Source organism: Hyperolius riggenbachi, chromosome 4 (genome assembly GCF_040937935.1).
Source record: "Hyperolius riggenbachi isolate aHypRig1 chromosome 4, aHypRig1.pri, whole genome shotgun sequence".
Taxonomy (NCBI): domain Eukaryota; kingdom Metazoa; phylum Chordata; class Amphibia; order Anura; family Hyperoliidae; genus Hyperolius; species Hyperolius riggenbachi.
This window is the reverse complement of record NC_090649.1, coordinates 448169843-448186106: the sequence shown is the minus strand read 5'-3', so window position 1 is coordinate 448186106 and position 16264 is coordinate 448169843. Positions and strand designations below refer to the sequence as shown.

Below are 16264 nucleotides of genomic sequence, written 5' to 3'. Positions count from 1 at the left end.
GGTAGGACATTAGACTTAGACTATGGTAGGTATTAGATTGTGAGCTCCTTTAAGGACCGTCCGTGACATGACTATGTACTCTGTAATGTGCTGCAGAAGATGTCACTGCTATATAAATACAGAATAATAATATGGTAGGGACATTAGACTAGAACTATGATATGATTATACTGTGACCTCCCCTGAGGACAGTCAGTGACATGACTATTTACTCTGTACAGTGCTGCAGAAGATGTCAGTGCTATACAAATACAAAATAAACAATCTGCCTGATTAGTGTTACAATACTTCCACAGTCCCATTTAGCACTGTTTAGCTTAATTTTCTCCCTGGGGTCCTGGTGGTTAGAAAACTAAAAAGGTGTCTGAATATTAATATATTACTTAATGGCTTTTTACAGTTAGGAATAATTATGTAGATGTTTAATGTCTGCTGTAAAATGCTGCAGAAGATTCATTTGCCCAATATAAATGCTGGAGACAATATTATAATTTGAATTTGGCTTGAGATTATATTTTTTGTTAGACATAATTTAAGCAGCAACTCATTATCTTTAATGCACCTATTGGTGCTGATTCCTGCTAACTCCAGAGAGCTGATTTGGACAAGCTGTGGGATTTCCTTATTCTGTAAGTTACACTAGCAGCTTGCAGCAGAACTACAATGGAAGACATTTCATTCATCCCAAAGTACTGAAAACATATTAATGATGCTGCTAAAGCCCGGGTCAGGAACCTTTTTGGCTGAGAGAGCCATAAACGCAGTGGCGTAGCTAAGGAGCTGTGGGCCCCGATGCAAGTTTTACAATGGGGCCCCCCAAGCACTCTATACATAGCAATTGATACGGTGCACCAAAACCTGCCAATGGCAACTACAGAGTCAGAGGTGCAAGGAAGGGATGGGAAACAGTTTGTTAATGATTACCATTATTCAAAGTATCTATAGAAGTGATTATTATGAGCACAGGACCAATAGAGAGCTAATACTGTAGTTGAGGGAGGGCCCTTCGGGGCCCCTCTGGCCCAAGGGCCCCGATGCGGTCGCTACCGCTGCACCCCCTATTGCTACGCCCCTGCATAAACGCCACATTTTAAAATGTAATTCTGTGAGAGCCATACAATATGTTTCAAACTGAGACAGTGCACATGCGCAGCAAAGGGCTCATGTCCCTGTTGCCGTGGAGATGATTATACAGTTGATCCTCCGGGCATCGGAATTGTCAGACATGTCTTCAGCTTCTCTTGGGTTTCAGCAACATCAGCAATTTTCCAGAGAGTAAGACAGGAGAAATACCGACTAACGCTTCTACAATTAGCTAGCTGACTTGGGGGTTGATTCACTCTGTAGGGCGAGATCCCCGCACTTTGGCCCAATAGGCTGCCTGTTAAAGGGGCACTATGGTTAAATTCTTTGTTTTTAAGTCACTGTAATATTTGTAGGTGTATGTAGAGCATAGTAGGTTACATGTAATGAGGCAGGTGACATTTTTTTTTTACACTGACATACTGCTTGATTACTTTTAGAGTCACGTCGGCAGATTTAGCTTACCGAAGCGACTCAGGGCAATCCATTTAGTTGTAGGAGGCATCTGTACCTGCTGAGTTTTGTCGTTACTGGTTACCCCTGTGTGCTGCGCTGTATGGCTTGTTCCTAATCTCAACCGCACAATCTGCACGTTACACAAATCCCCCATCCGCCGTAAAGAGCAGAATTTCATCTGCTGCGCACACTGGACTACATCATCCCTCCTTGGTGGGACGCAACTGCCGTGTGAGGAGGAACGCTGCGCAGCAAGGACCCCTGTAGCGAAGCTGGCAACAATAGGTGTCCGTTTCATTGCCAGCTTCGCTACAGGGGTCCTTGCTGCGCAGCGTTCCTCCTCACACGGCAGTTGCGTCCCACCAAGGAGGGATGATGTAGTCCAGTGTGCGCAGCAGATGAAATTCTGCTCTTTACGGCGGATGGGGGATTTGTGTAACGTGCAGATTGTGCGGTTGAGATTAGGAACAAGCCATACAGCGCAGCACACAGGGGTAACCAGTAACGACAAAACTCAGCAGGTACAGATGCCTCCTACAACTAAATGGATTGCCCTGAGTCGCGTCGGTAAGCTAAATCTGCCGACGTGACTCTAAAAGTAATCAAGCAGTATGTCAGTGTAAAAAAAAAATGTCACCTGCCTCATTACATGTAACCTACTATGCTCTACATACACCTACAAATATTACAGTGACTTAAAAACAAAGAATTTAACCATAGTGCCCCTTTAAGTGACAGGCAGCCTGTTGGGCCAATCAAAGTGCGGGGATCTCATCTTACAAAGTCACAGAATCTGACAGGGTCCAGGGTGGCACAATTGGAGAGGCTGTTACGTTTGGGGGAGCACGAGTAAGTTAGTAGTGCATGCTACAGCAGTTGTGCGCAGACTTTGAAAACGTTACTTGCGCTGCCACACTAAGCTGCGCTGCTTGAGCAGTGTAGCTTAGTGAATCAACCCCTAACTGTGAGCCAGATGCAGCCATCAAAAGAGCCACATCTGGCAATAGGTTCCCTTCCCCTGTGCTAAAGGCTGCATAGTCACTTCTGGTGTTATAACATCGAACCCTAAGCATGTCCAGAAGGCTAGACCACTAAGCTATCCGAAAAAGGAAAATCCCAAAAGAGTAAAACCTCAGATTGCTGGATAGTGTACTGGTTAAAGTGGACCTGAACTCTTGCACAGGACAGAAGGAAAACATAGAGAAATGCACCCTGTATACATTTAGATAGTTTAGCCCGTCTAATTCCCCCTCATTTGTGTCTAATAGCTAGTTGTAATTTGATATCCCCCCTGTGTCACATGCCATGGCAGATAAGGCTGATGTCTATTTTAAAGCACAGGCTGTTAACAATATCTCTGCTTCCATGAATCAGGATGTAAAACAGTGCAGAGTTATTTTAGGATTTGTATCGGGTGTAACAAACAATTTTTTTTTGTTTAAAGGTTCTTATGCTGTTTTGCATCTTTTAGAGCAGAGAGGACATTCTGAGTTCAGGTCCACTTTAAAGAGAACCCAAGGTGGGTTTGTGACATCAATATTAGGACACAGAGGCACATTCTGCATACAATGCCCAGCCTCTTTGTCCTTACAGTGTCCCCCAGTCTCCCCCCTTGCTCTGCGCTCCCCCAATATATGAACCGCCAGGCTAGCAACACAGAGATTGTCACTAGCTGGCTGTTTACCTGATGCCTGTCTGTCACCGCCGCTCCCCCGCCTCATCTATAGTGCGGCTCCCTGCCTCTGTCCCTTCCCTCCCCGCCTCTGTAAGCCAATTGGAGGAAGCTTACTGAGGCGGGGAGGGAAGGGACACAGGCGGGGAGCCGCGCTAAACAGGAGGCGAGGGAGCGGCGGTGACAGATAGGCTTCAGGTAAACAGCCAGCTAGCGACAATCTGCGTGTCGCTAGCCTGGCGTTTTTTTTTTATGGGGGACAGCAAAGCAAGTGGGGAGACTGGGGGAACACTGTAAGGACACAGAGGCTGGGCATTGTATGCAGAATGTGCCTCTGTGTCCTAATAGGATTTTTCAAACCCACCTCGGGTTCTCTTTAAGGGCTCTGCCTCTAACACAAGAGACCAGGGTTTGAATCTTGGCTCTTCCTGTTCAGTAAGGCCAACTCCTATTCAGTAAGGGAGACCTTGGGCAAGACACCCTAACACTACTGCTGCCTACTGAGCGTGCCCTAGTGGCTGCAGCTCTGGTGCTTTGAGTCCACCAGGAGAAAAGCGCAATATAAATGTTCTGTGGAAGGGGCGTAATGTCAAGGGAGCAGTTCCTTTAACTGCAGGAGTGCCCAGATCTGTAAGGGGGCCCCAACTACCACTTCACTCCCTCTGTTAAAGGGGTCCATCCTTCAGAACAATTTTTTTTTGTTATGAGCGTGATGATTACATTGTGCACATTTGTTTTATGACCCTTGCAAGATGGGCCCCATGGCTGTGAGGGTCAGCGGGGTAGACAAGGGAAAGGGTTGGTACACGAGGGAGCCCCATCAAAATTTTGCTAGGGGAGCCTCATGATTTGTAGTTATGCCCCTGGATCTGTGTCTTATCTTGAGAGCCCAATATAATGTAGTATGTACCAAATCAAGATGGTTTCAAATGACATAAAGTAGAGTGATGCTCACAAACACGGGTTACCTCAAAGGCAACCACTGGGAGAACAAACCCGAGTTACGAAGTTGCTCTCTGTAGTGTCTGAAACTGGAGTAATGCCCCTCCACCAAGGTTGGACAATAGATAATGTAGTAAAAAGTAAGTAAAACAATATTTGAAAACTCTAAAAACACAATAAAATAGACTAAAACATGTAAAATGAAAGTAGCAGTAAATTTACCTCCAAATAGTCCACCTATGTCTTCCTCTTGGCGGTAAGTCCACCGCTACCTCTTTAATCTTGTTGACGCCTCTGTTTTACCTATTATTACATTAACCCATAAAAGGGCTTACCGTGATAGTAATAGTTGGTAGAATAGGAATGCATACACTTGCTCAATTATTGCCTAAGGGAACGGGACCTCGGGTGCCGAGAACTCTACAGATGCCTCACTCTGCTATAGTAACGTGTTTGAGGCAATAAAAGGGGGAGGATGGATGACACACAATGAACCTGGGTTCATTCACCCAGGAGCTCATTATTGAACTCCTGGTGCTGATGCTAAATCAATCAGAAGAGACCATGCAACCTTGTCACACTCCTTTACCAGTTGTGAACCAATTATTCTATACTCACCTGTACACATGTTCAATTCTCAGATTAGGTGGCCAAGAATGACTGTCTTGTCTGAGTTCCACCTAGCATGTATGAGCACCACAGCATAGACGAGGAATAAACAGCTTTACAATAGTTCTTCAATGTGACTCTTGGATCTGTCAGTCAAACTGTTTCATTCCCTCTCTGATGATTTAGAAGAGATTGGTCGGATTTTAGAGACTGAACACTTTTGAGAAGTTTTGCCATAAATAAGTTTTGGAGGACAAAAATACGAATGGGTGTAAATGACATATGTTATTCCTATTTACATCCTGGTCAAACGACACGTCACGAAGCTCACCTTTAAAGACTTTTAGCTAGAAACTAGAGATAGATCATTTGGAAAGTTTATCACCAAATACTGACTGTGTACTTGTCACTCAACCCTGCTGGAAATTCTCCCAGAGAAGTGGCAATCAGGATTTATTGATAATAAAATCAGAGTGGGAAAGACCTTTTCGTTCCCAGCAGAGATTTTACGGCACGAGGGCCTCTGCGTCGGCTGTTAATCAACGGCTGATATTTAGCTCCAGACTTCGCTATTACTGGGGGAGATTAAAAACATTGTTCTTCTCTAAGTTCTCCACTGTAAAAGCATCTGAAGGACAGAGATGACTGATGGGTGTCCTCCAGGTTCATCACTGTCACAGCTTAACGTCTCACCAAATATCAGCCAGGCCACCATAGGTAAACAGAGCAAAGAATCATGGGAGAATCTAAAATGTCACCACCCATCTCTGGAACCATTCATCTAACCAAATCACTAGAACTTTAGGAAAGTTTTTTCTTACTGTTTTATTTAATACTCACATTATAAACAAATGGTCTACAGTAGTTGTTTGTGCTTTGAGATATTTCTTTATTTTACTTTTTTAACATCAGTGGTGTATCCCAATGTGTCAACCCTCCTTATTCTTTAAGTTGACTCCGACACTTTATGACTATATGTACGTTTCCACAACAGATGTGTATCAATCACTTCTTCTTTCAGCTGTTGCATAGGCATGTTCATAGCTTCACAGCTGCTGTCTCCTCATCTTAAAGTGAACCCAAACCAAACTTTTTTTTTAATTCAAAATCTTTAGTTGCACCACTCTGACACATACAAAGATAAATAAACACTCCTTCAAACCTATGATCATTTCAGTGCCTGCTTTTCACCTTTCTCTTTTCATAACTAGGGTTATACTGGGGGCAGCCATTAGCAATTCCTCCATTGCCAGACACCATCTACTCCAGCATTTTACCGGATTCTGTCCCGGCAATTTGAAAGGAAGGGAGGGGTTCCACCAATAAGTGTAAAATATTTTATATTTGTCATTATGCAGCTGAAAATAGGCTGCTATTTATTATTAGAATTTAGAAAATAGATTTTATTTCTGAAATCTTGTATTTTTAGTTTGGGTCCACTTTAACTTCTGCCGTCCTCTTTCGAGGATTCCTCAAAAAAAAATCCGGTCTTCTCATTACTTAAACAAAGTATTCATTTTAGTAGTATTATCAACCCTTCTAGTGGAGTCTTTATGCTTATTTCTGTAAGTTTTGTCTGGTTAGATCTTCTGGGAGTCCAAGGAACTCTCAGTAGCATTCTCTACACCTGCAATTCAAAAGCATACATTTTTTTACACATGATCTTATTTACTGTATAGTCCAACTTTATAGCCATATGCTACTACTGGGAAGACCATCGCTTTGACTATCCTGATTCTCATTGGTAAAGTGACATCTCTATCCTTTAGTATATTGGTCAAATTCCCCATAGCTTTCCTCCCAAGCAACAAGCATCTCTTAACCACTTATACCGTCCGCAGCAGTATATTGATGCCCTGCAGGACTTCAGTTCCTGCCCAGGGGTGTAGATATATGTCTATTGCCACGAACAGCCGCTGCACGCTCCCATATTCACATGCGTGTGGGTTCTCACCACCGTCAATTAGGAGGGGAAATCAATGAAAGGATTCACAGTTCCCATTCATTAATCTAAGTCCCCGTGTCAATGATCGCCGGCATCAATGAGATGCCTGCGTCATTGTATCTTCCGAAGTAACACATCCACGCATTACTTTCTACTGATGTACTTATAGTAAGCGAATAGGAAATAATGTGAGAGGTCATCTTGTGGTCAAAAAGTAAAATTACACCTACATACATTTATTTTAATAAAAAGACCCACACATACATTTAAAATGAGTACCTTATCTCTCCACACTATCCCATAATTACCCAAATAAATTATATGCATTTAAAAAAAATGACAAAAAAAAATACATAAATCGTTACCTTAGGTACTGAACTTTTTAATATGTATGTCAAGAGGGTATATTAATGAAATTTATGGAATTATGGGCTGGTAATTATTAATGGGCGCAAAATAAAAAAAAATGCTCCTTTATTTCCAAATAAAATAGGGAAATATTTTAAATGCTTTAATAACCGGGATAATTGGGCAAATAAAATGTGTGGGTTTTAACTATGGTAGCGTGTATTATTTTAAAACTATAATGGCCGAAACCTGCCAAATAATGAATTTTTTTTTATTTTTACAGTTAAAATGCATTTAGAATAAAATAATTCTTAGCAAAATATACCACTCAAAGAAAGCCTAATTTGTGGTGAACAAAAACAAGATATATTCAATTTCTTTGTGATAAGTAGTAATAACATTATAGGCGATTGAATGGAAGGAGCGCTGAAAGGTGGAAATTGCTCCAGTGCACAAGGGGGGAAAACCTTCTGTAACCTTCTGTGGTGAAGGGGTTAAACTCTTGACTGCAGTAAAAATCTGCAGAATCCTTCAATCCCAATGTGTTAACCTCAAGCAAAAACGTTGGAGAAAAGATTTACAAGATAAGTATCCTCAAAGGTTTATTCCTCTAGTTTGTAAGTCCAAAACACCAGGCTCCTCCCCCTAGAGGAGACTACCCAGGGGTGCTGGACATAATTTTGCACCCTCAAGGAAAGTTATAAATGAAATGAATCATACTTGATCCTCACACCAAGGGTTGCTCATAGAATGAGCGACGTTCACTTCCACTTGAGTGGTTTAACCCTACATTATGCCTCCAACTCTCTAAGTAAATCCCACAAAAGGCTGGATCTCTCTCTCTCTCTACCACCAAATGTTTGGCAGGTGAGTGGGGATTCTATTAGGAGTGGAGAGCCACTGAGAGAGGGGAATTGGAGAACTAAAAGGCCAGGCGGCACTCCAATTGTGATGCAGTGAATGCTGGCTTACTTTCTAATTACCACTGACAAATATAGATTTAATATCCATTTAGTGCACTACAACACGTTTCGCCAGTCAAATCCAGCTTCATCTGGAGCTATCTCTATTACAATGTAGAACTGCCTAGCTCTTCTCTAATAGATCTTGTGCAATTGTTTCTCCAACATAAATATGGCAGAACCAACAGGTCTATCTCTTCAGTTTGTGAAAAAGAAACACTGGTTCCATGTAATGCAATGCAGTTTATACAGGGACGTCATGTGCAACTGCTTTGTGTCCCCTCCTAACTACTGATTGGGGACACTGGGGTTGACTGGAGGATGACTGGGGTGTAGCTACAGGTGGTGTCGCTAGGCAGAGGGAGCACATGGGGCGCTGCCTGTATCGCCCCCCTAGAGGCCTTAGGCACCCAGGTAAGTTAGCTGCTTGGTCACTTTGCTTAGTTGTTCCCTAAATCAGTTCACCCCTTAAGAGAAAGGGATATGTTTGACATGAATTAAATTAAAATTGAAGAGCTATGCTGGGCATACACGGGGTCGAGGCAGGCTTAACAATCGAGCCGCTGATGGCTCGATTGATAATATCCGACAGGTCCGATGACCCGCCGGATAGATTCACCGCTCGTTCCCCGTGGGCGGACAATAGCGGGGAATCGAGTGGAAGATAAGCAAGCACCCGCGGGGACGAGCGGGAATCGATCCAGACAGCGGCAGGACGCGGCAGGGGTCGATCCGGCGGCCAATTGAACCGCTGAGTCGACCCGTGTATTCCCAGCAATAGGTAGGAAGATAGATGGATAGATAGATAGATAGGTAGATAGATAGATAGATAGATAATAGATAGAAGAGGTTTACAGTTCCTGCTGGTGATGCAGTGTGTGCTTTAAAGTTTTTGTTGAGAAGCCTTTCCTGCAGCCAGCTATGAGTCAGGTACTGCTTGATTTCAGCATGCTCGCCATTTCCCTCTCTGTAGAATTTCTAATAGCGATTGCACCTGATGAAGCCAGGTTTAAATGTCAAAATGCGTTGTGCTGTTCTAAATAAATAATCTATTCTCATCTGTGGTCATTAGAAGGAAAACCTATCTTTACCACGTCACCATAATGGGGCATCTTTGTCAGGGCCAGTGCACATCAAAAATCGCTAGTGTAATCGCAAACGCTGCGTGTTTTTTGAAGTGATTTTTCAGAGGGGTTTCAAGCATGTGCCTAGTGATTTTTTAGGTATGCCTAGCCATTTTTGGAGCATTTTGGTGTAGCATTTGTAATTTTTTTTGTACAGTAGAGCTGGGAGTGACAGCTACTGTAATAAAAAAAACTTGGAAAATCGCTCTGTTATAGTGTTTTTTATAGCGAATTATCACTTTCTCTACACTTAACACTGAGACTGAATTGCCTCCAAAACACTGCAGGACCCACGTTTGCATTTGAGAAAAATTACATTGCTCTGTTGTGATCCATCCCATACAAATACATTAGCCAAGCGCTTTTCAACGCGCTAGCGTTTAGAAGGCTCTTAAAAGTGCTCTTGGTGTGCACCAGTCCATTATCAGTCAGTTCCACCCCCAAGTGCTTCTTGTCTCTGCTGTGCATATTTTCACACAAACATGTATGTATGATACCTAGGACTTGACTCACTAAGACAAATAGCATGCCTTCAGAGTTAACCTTATCAAAGTCAACACGCCTTATCAGCGTTAACATGCCTTATCAGAGTAGCATAGCGAGTGCTACGAACGAGTGCTACGAACTTATAGCGAGTGCTACGAACTTATACCTGCTAATTGGCAATGACGAGAGCTCCACTCGTCCTACCCTGAGCTCCTGCAGGTCCAATCACTTGAAAGGATATTATCCCCGTACTTTGAGTGGCCCAATAGGCTGCCTGTCAAGTTTCCGGTCAAGTGACAGGCAGCCTATTGGGCCAATCAAAGTGCGGAGATAATGTCCATTAAAGTGATTGGATCCGCAGGGGCTCAGGGCAGGACGAGTGGAGCTCTCGTCATTGCCAATTAGCAGGCATAGGTAAGACATGCTATTTGTCTTAGTGAATCAACCCCCATGTATGAAAAATGTACATATTTTGCACCCACTGTTGCTGGATGCTCCGGTGGTAGTGTACCATGTGTGAACTGTGGATGCATCTGAGGTACTCACCATTGTCTGTGAATCACAATGGAAACTAAGGGCACATTATAAATAAATAAATAAAACAAAATTGTAATAAATTGTTTAACATAACATGATTTTTATTTACTGCATCCCCTTACGGCTTCTCTTATTGACAAAGGGGGGCAGCTGCTCCATCTGCCAGAAGTGCGATCAGTCTCAGGGCACGGAGCAGCTGAAATCCAGTCTGCCTACAATTTGCATCAAATATGCATGCAAGCCGGGGATTATCCGTATCTCACTGACCATCTCCAGAGATACTATATTCCAGTCGGCCCATTAGGTACAGACCCTTTACCCAGCTTATTTAGGAGCTGTTCCTCAGCCTGGCGTCGTGGGGGCTTTCCAGACATCCATAAGGCTTTGCAATAGGCATAGCATGACTTCACTCTGCATCACTCAAAGTTGTATCACAGTTTTAAAAAACAAACGCTCTCCTTACCATTTGGGAAGACTGTGAAACAATGTAAATAAATGTGCTGAATGATAGTGTCATTTTTGTTTGGCGGAGAAGCGATTTGTGCTTTATGATTGCCGTCCTTCTCTGCAGAGGAGAATTTCAATAAAATAATGCAGTAGTTGCAGCTGTTCTCTGGGGTCAGCCATTTTCCAGATGCTCGCCGCGCTAACGACCGTCTCTAAATCTCCTCGCAAATAAAGTGACACACGGCGGCCTACGAGGCGCCGTTCCCGAGATCCGCTGCAGATGCTGCTACATTTCCCTCACCGTCTGGAAAGCCTGTAGATGTATTCATCTCCTCCACGACTATGTGTGGTGGATGATATACCCAAAGAGCCTCTGCTGCCTCCTGCTCTGCTCTATATTCAATTATCAGGATTGGTGCAATTCATCTTGCTCGGGCAATCTATGCTGCAATATGTCACACTGACACACTTTGCACTTGTTTTCTGCATTTTCTGCATTTTATTGCTTATACCCGGACAAAGCCCCTGTTGGGGTGAAACATGTGGAGACTGTGTGCACCTTAGTTGGGGTACCGAAACAGCGTACTTATCATTGTGAGGATAGTAACTCGAGGCCGCTGCTCAAAATAATACTTATTATGCAAACAGGAAACTCAGGAGAAGGGGCTGGGAGCAGCTAACCTGACAGTTACATAGTTACAAAGTTAAGAAAAGATGGGGGGAAAGGCTGCGCGTCCCTAAACACATGCTGCAATACACATTTTTTTTGCTTAGCTGCTCCCAAGGTTTTAAATTTAGGTTAGGTCACTTGCCCGGAGGTTTGCCTCACTGTGGCGCAAGTGTCTAGTATAATATACTTTGCATGCAAACCATATTGGAAGCTAAAGTTCCTCCTAGTTTAACCACTTCAGCCCACAGGGTTGAAATTTTTTTGCATCTGAGCAACTTTCACCTCCCATTCATTTGCTAATAACTTTATCACTACTCGGCAACAATGAATGGATCTATATCTTGTTTTTTTCGCCACCAATTAGGCTTTCTGTGGGTGATACATTTTGCTGAGCATTAATTTATTGTAAATCCATTTTAACAGGAATATTAAGAAAGAAATGGAAAAAAATCATTATTCCTCAGCTTTTGGCCATTATAGTTTGAAATTAATACATGCTACCATAATTAAAACCTTTGTACTTTATTTACCAATTTGTCCCGCTTATTACACCATTTAAATTATGTCCCTTTCACAATGTATGGCGCCGATATTCAATTTGGAAATAAAGGTGCATTTTTTCAATTTGCGTCCATCACTATTTAGAAGCCCATAATTTAATAAATCATATTGATATACTCCTTTGACATGCATATTTAAAAAGTTCAGACCCTTAGGTAACTATTTATGGTTTTTTTTTTTTTTTAATTATTATTGTAATTTTTTTTTTTTTATTTAAACTTGTATGTGGGTATTTTTTTGGTGTGGGAGGTAAACAGGGTTTTTTTTAATGTATTAAAATGTATTTATTTAACACAAAGTGTGTTTTTGGTGTAATTTGCTATTTGACCACAAGATGGCCAAAGTCAAAAAGTCCTGGGAGTGATCGATCTCGCTCCCAGGCAGAAGAAAGGAGACCAGAGCTCAGAAAATCCGCAGCGTCTGAAGAGACGCTGTCGGCTTTTCTCCGGGGGGGTCCGATCAGCGAAAGGGATTTATAATCCCTTTCACTGATCGGTGGGCTAACGGCCAGCAGCTGGGGCGCGCACGGGGGGGCCCGCGGGAGCGCGCGCAACCCGCGGGAGTGAGCGCAGCCTAACTGGACGAAAATTTTCGTCCAGTTAGGCTGAAGTGGTTAATAAATGTTAGCACTTGTCTTGAATGCAGGGCATGCATTTTTCAGTCTAGCAGAGGCGGTGTATGCCTGTGCGATTAACCATTCAATTGCAGCATGTGTTTAGGGACGCGCAGCCTTTCCCCCATCTTTTCTTAACTTTGTAACTATGTAACTGTCAGGTTAGCTGCTCCCAGCCCCTCCTCCTGAGTTTCCTGTTTGCATAATAAGTAGTAGCAGATTTGCATATGATTTGCATCTGAATTGAATGCAAAGTGTGCAGAAAATCTATTTAGGTGCTGCACACTGAGCTGGTGGTTATTTCGGATGCAGCCTTAGTGGTATGCGCTGGCGTTCTCCTCGCTGTTCAACCAAATGTAAGTTACACATTTTTTTTGCTTAGCTGCTCCCAAGGTTTTAAATTTAGGTTAGGTCACTTGCCCGGAGGTTTGCCTCACCGTGGCGCAAGTGTCTAGTATAATATACTTTGCATGCAAACCATATTGGAAGCTAAAATTCCTCCTAGTTTAATAAATGTTAGCACTTGTCTTGATTGCAGGGCATGCATTTTTCAGTCTAGCAGAGGCGGTGTATGCCTGTGCGATTAACCATTCAATTGCAGCATGTTTTTAGAGACGCGCAGCCTTTCCCCCCCACCTTTTCTTAACTTTGTAACTATGTAACTGTCAGGTTAGCTGCTCCCAGCCCCTCCTCCTGAGTTTCCTGTTTGCATAATAAGTAGTAGCAGATTTGCATATGATTTGCATCTGAATTGAATGCAAAGTGTGCAGAAAATCTATTTAGGTGCTGCACACTGAGCTGGTGGTAATTTCGGATGCAGCCTTAGTGGTATGCGCTGGCGTTCTCCTCGCTAGTCTCTGGACTGACTCAGGCTGAGAGGCTCTGCGAGTGCGACACAGTCACACACTGCGTATTTATGGCTGCCTGCGGCCACTGTCGTCGGCTTCTCCCCCCGCCAAGCCCAAGCGTGAGGTGGGCTGCCTGTATCTTTCCCATTGCGCCATGCAGCCTGCCAGTGTTGCCAACCTTTTACGTTATTTTTTACTGACGAATACCTAAAAATTTACTGACAAAAGATTATTTTTACTGACAAAATTTCCCCACTAAATAAGAGACAGCGTTTCACCAGTAAATGCACATAAGAGACAGCGTTTCACCAGAAAATGCACGTAATGACAGACAGCCTTTCATCAGTAAATGCACATAATGAGAGACAGCTTTTCCCCAGTAAATGCACATAATAAGAGACAGCTTTTCACCAGTAAATGCACATAATAAGAGACAGCTTTTCACCAGTAAATGCACATAATAAGAGACAGCTTTTCACCAGTAAATGCACATAATAAGAGACCGCTTTTCACCAGTAAATGCACATAATAAGAGACCACTTTTCACCAGTAAATGCACATAATAAGATACCGCTTTTCACCAGTAAATGCACATAATAAGAAACCGCTTTTCACCAGCAAATGCACATAATAAGAGACCGCTTTTCACCAGTAAATGCACATAATAAGAAACCACTTTTCACCAGCAAATGCACATAGTAAGGGACAGCTTTTCACCAGCAAATGCACATCTTAAGAGACAGCTTTTCACCAGTAAATGCACATAAGAGACAGCTTTTCACCAGTAAATGCACATAATGACAAACAGCCAGTGTCCCCAGTATATGTAGCCAGGGATATATGTGCCCAGTATATGTAGGCGAGGTATATGTCCCCAGTATATGTAGGCAGGGGTATATGTCCCCAGTATATGTAGGCAGGGGTAAATGTCCCCAGTATATGTGGGCAGGTGTATATATCCCAGTATATGTAGCCAGGGGGTATATGTGCCCAGTATATGTAGGCAGAGGTATATGTCCCCAGTATATGTAGGCAGAGGTATATGTCCCAGTATATGTAGGCAAAGGTATATGTCCAAGTACATGTAGGCAGAGGTATATGTCCCAGTACATATAGGCAGAGGTATATGTCCCAGTATATGTAGGCAGGTGTATATGTCCCAGTATATGTAGGCAGGTGTATATGTTCCAGTATATGTAGGCAGGTGTATATGTCCCAGTATATGTAGCCAGGGGGTATATGTGCCCAGTATATGTAGGCAGAGGTATATGTCCCAGTATATGTAGGCAGGAGTATATGTCCCAGTATATATAGGCAGAGGTATATGTCCCAGTATATGTAGGCAGGTGTATATGTCCCAGTATATGTAGGCAGGAGTATATGTCCCAGTATATGGAGGCAGAGGTATATGTCCCAGTATATGTAGGCAGAGGTATATGTCCCAGTATATGTAGGCAGGAGTATATGTCCCAGTATATATAGGCAGAGGTATATGTCCCAGTATATGTAGGCAGGTGTATATGTCCCAGTATATGTAGGCAGGTGTATATGTCCCAGTATATGGAGGCAGAGGTATATGTCCCAGTATATGGAGGCAGAGGTATATGTCCCAGTATATGGAGGCAGAGGTATATGTCCCAGTATATGGTGGCAGAGGTATATGTCCCAGTATATGGAGGCAGAGGTATATGTCCCAGTATATGGAGGCAGAGGTATATGTCCCAGTATATGGAGGCAGAGGTATATGTCCCAGTATATGTAGCCAGGAGGATATGTCCCAGTATATGTAGGCAGGAGTATATGTCCCAGTATATATAGGCAGAGGTATATGTCCCAGTATATGTAGGCAGGTGTATATGTCCCAGTATATGGAGGCAGAGGTATATGTCCCAGTATATGTAGGCAGAGGTATATGTCCCAGTATATGTAGGCAGGAGTATATGTCCCAGTATATGTAGGCAGGTGTATATGTCCCAGTATATGTAGGCAGGTGTATATGTCCCAGAATATGGAGGCAGGTGTATATGTTCCAGTATATGTAGGCAGGTGTATATGTCCTAGTATATGTAGGCAGGTGTATATGTCCCAGTATATGCAGGCAGGTGTATATGTCCCAGTATATGTAGGCAGGTGTATATGTCCCAGTATATGGAGGCAGAGGTATATGTCCCAGTATATGTAGGCAGAGGTATATGTCCCAGTATATGTAGGCAGAGGTATATGTCCCAGTATATGTAGGCAGGAGTATATGTCCCAGTATATGGAGGCAGAGGTATATGTCCCAGTATATGTAGGCAGGTGTATATGTCCCAGTATATGTAGGCAGGTGTATATGTCCCAGTATATGGAGGCAGAGGTATATGTCCCAGTATATGTAGGCAGAGGTATATGTCCCAGTATATGTAGGCAGGAGTATATGTCCCAGTATATATAGGCAGAGGTATATGTCCCAGTATATGTAGGCAGGTGTATATGTCCCAGTATATGTAGGCAGGTGTATATGTCCCAGTATATGGAGGCAGAGGTATATGTCCCAGTATATGTAGGCAGAGGTATATGTCCCAGTATATGGAGGCAGAGGTATATGTCCCAGTATATGGTGGCAGAGGTATATGTCCCAGTATATGGAGGCAGAGGTATATGTCCCAGTATATGGAGGCAGAGGTATATGTCCCAGTATATGGAGGCAGAGGTATATGTCCCAGTATATGTAGCCAGGGGGATATGTCCCAGTATATGTAGGCAGGTGTATATGTCCCAGTATATGGAGGCAGAGGTATATGTCCCAGTATATGTAGGCAGAGGTATATGTCCCAGTATATGTAGGCAGGGGTATATGTCCCAGTATATGTAGGCAGGTGTATATGTCCCAGTATATGTAGGCAGGTGTATATGTCCCAGTATATGTAGGCAGGTGTATATGTCCCAGTATATGTAGGCAGGTGTATATGTCCCAGTATA

At 43.0% G+C, this 16264-nt stretch overlaps 1 protein-coding gene across 1 annotated transcript in view; it reads right to left on the bottom strand.

The window, feature by feature from the left end:
• Positions 1-16264, bottom strand: part of GLP1R (glucagon like peptide 1 receptor) — a 293472-nt gene that overhangs the window by 252248 nt on the left and 24960 nt on the right. The gene's annotated exons all lie outside the window — the stretch shown is intronic.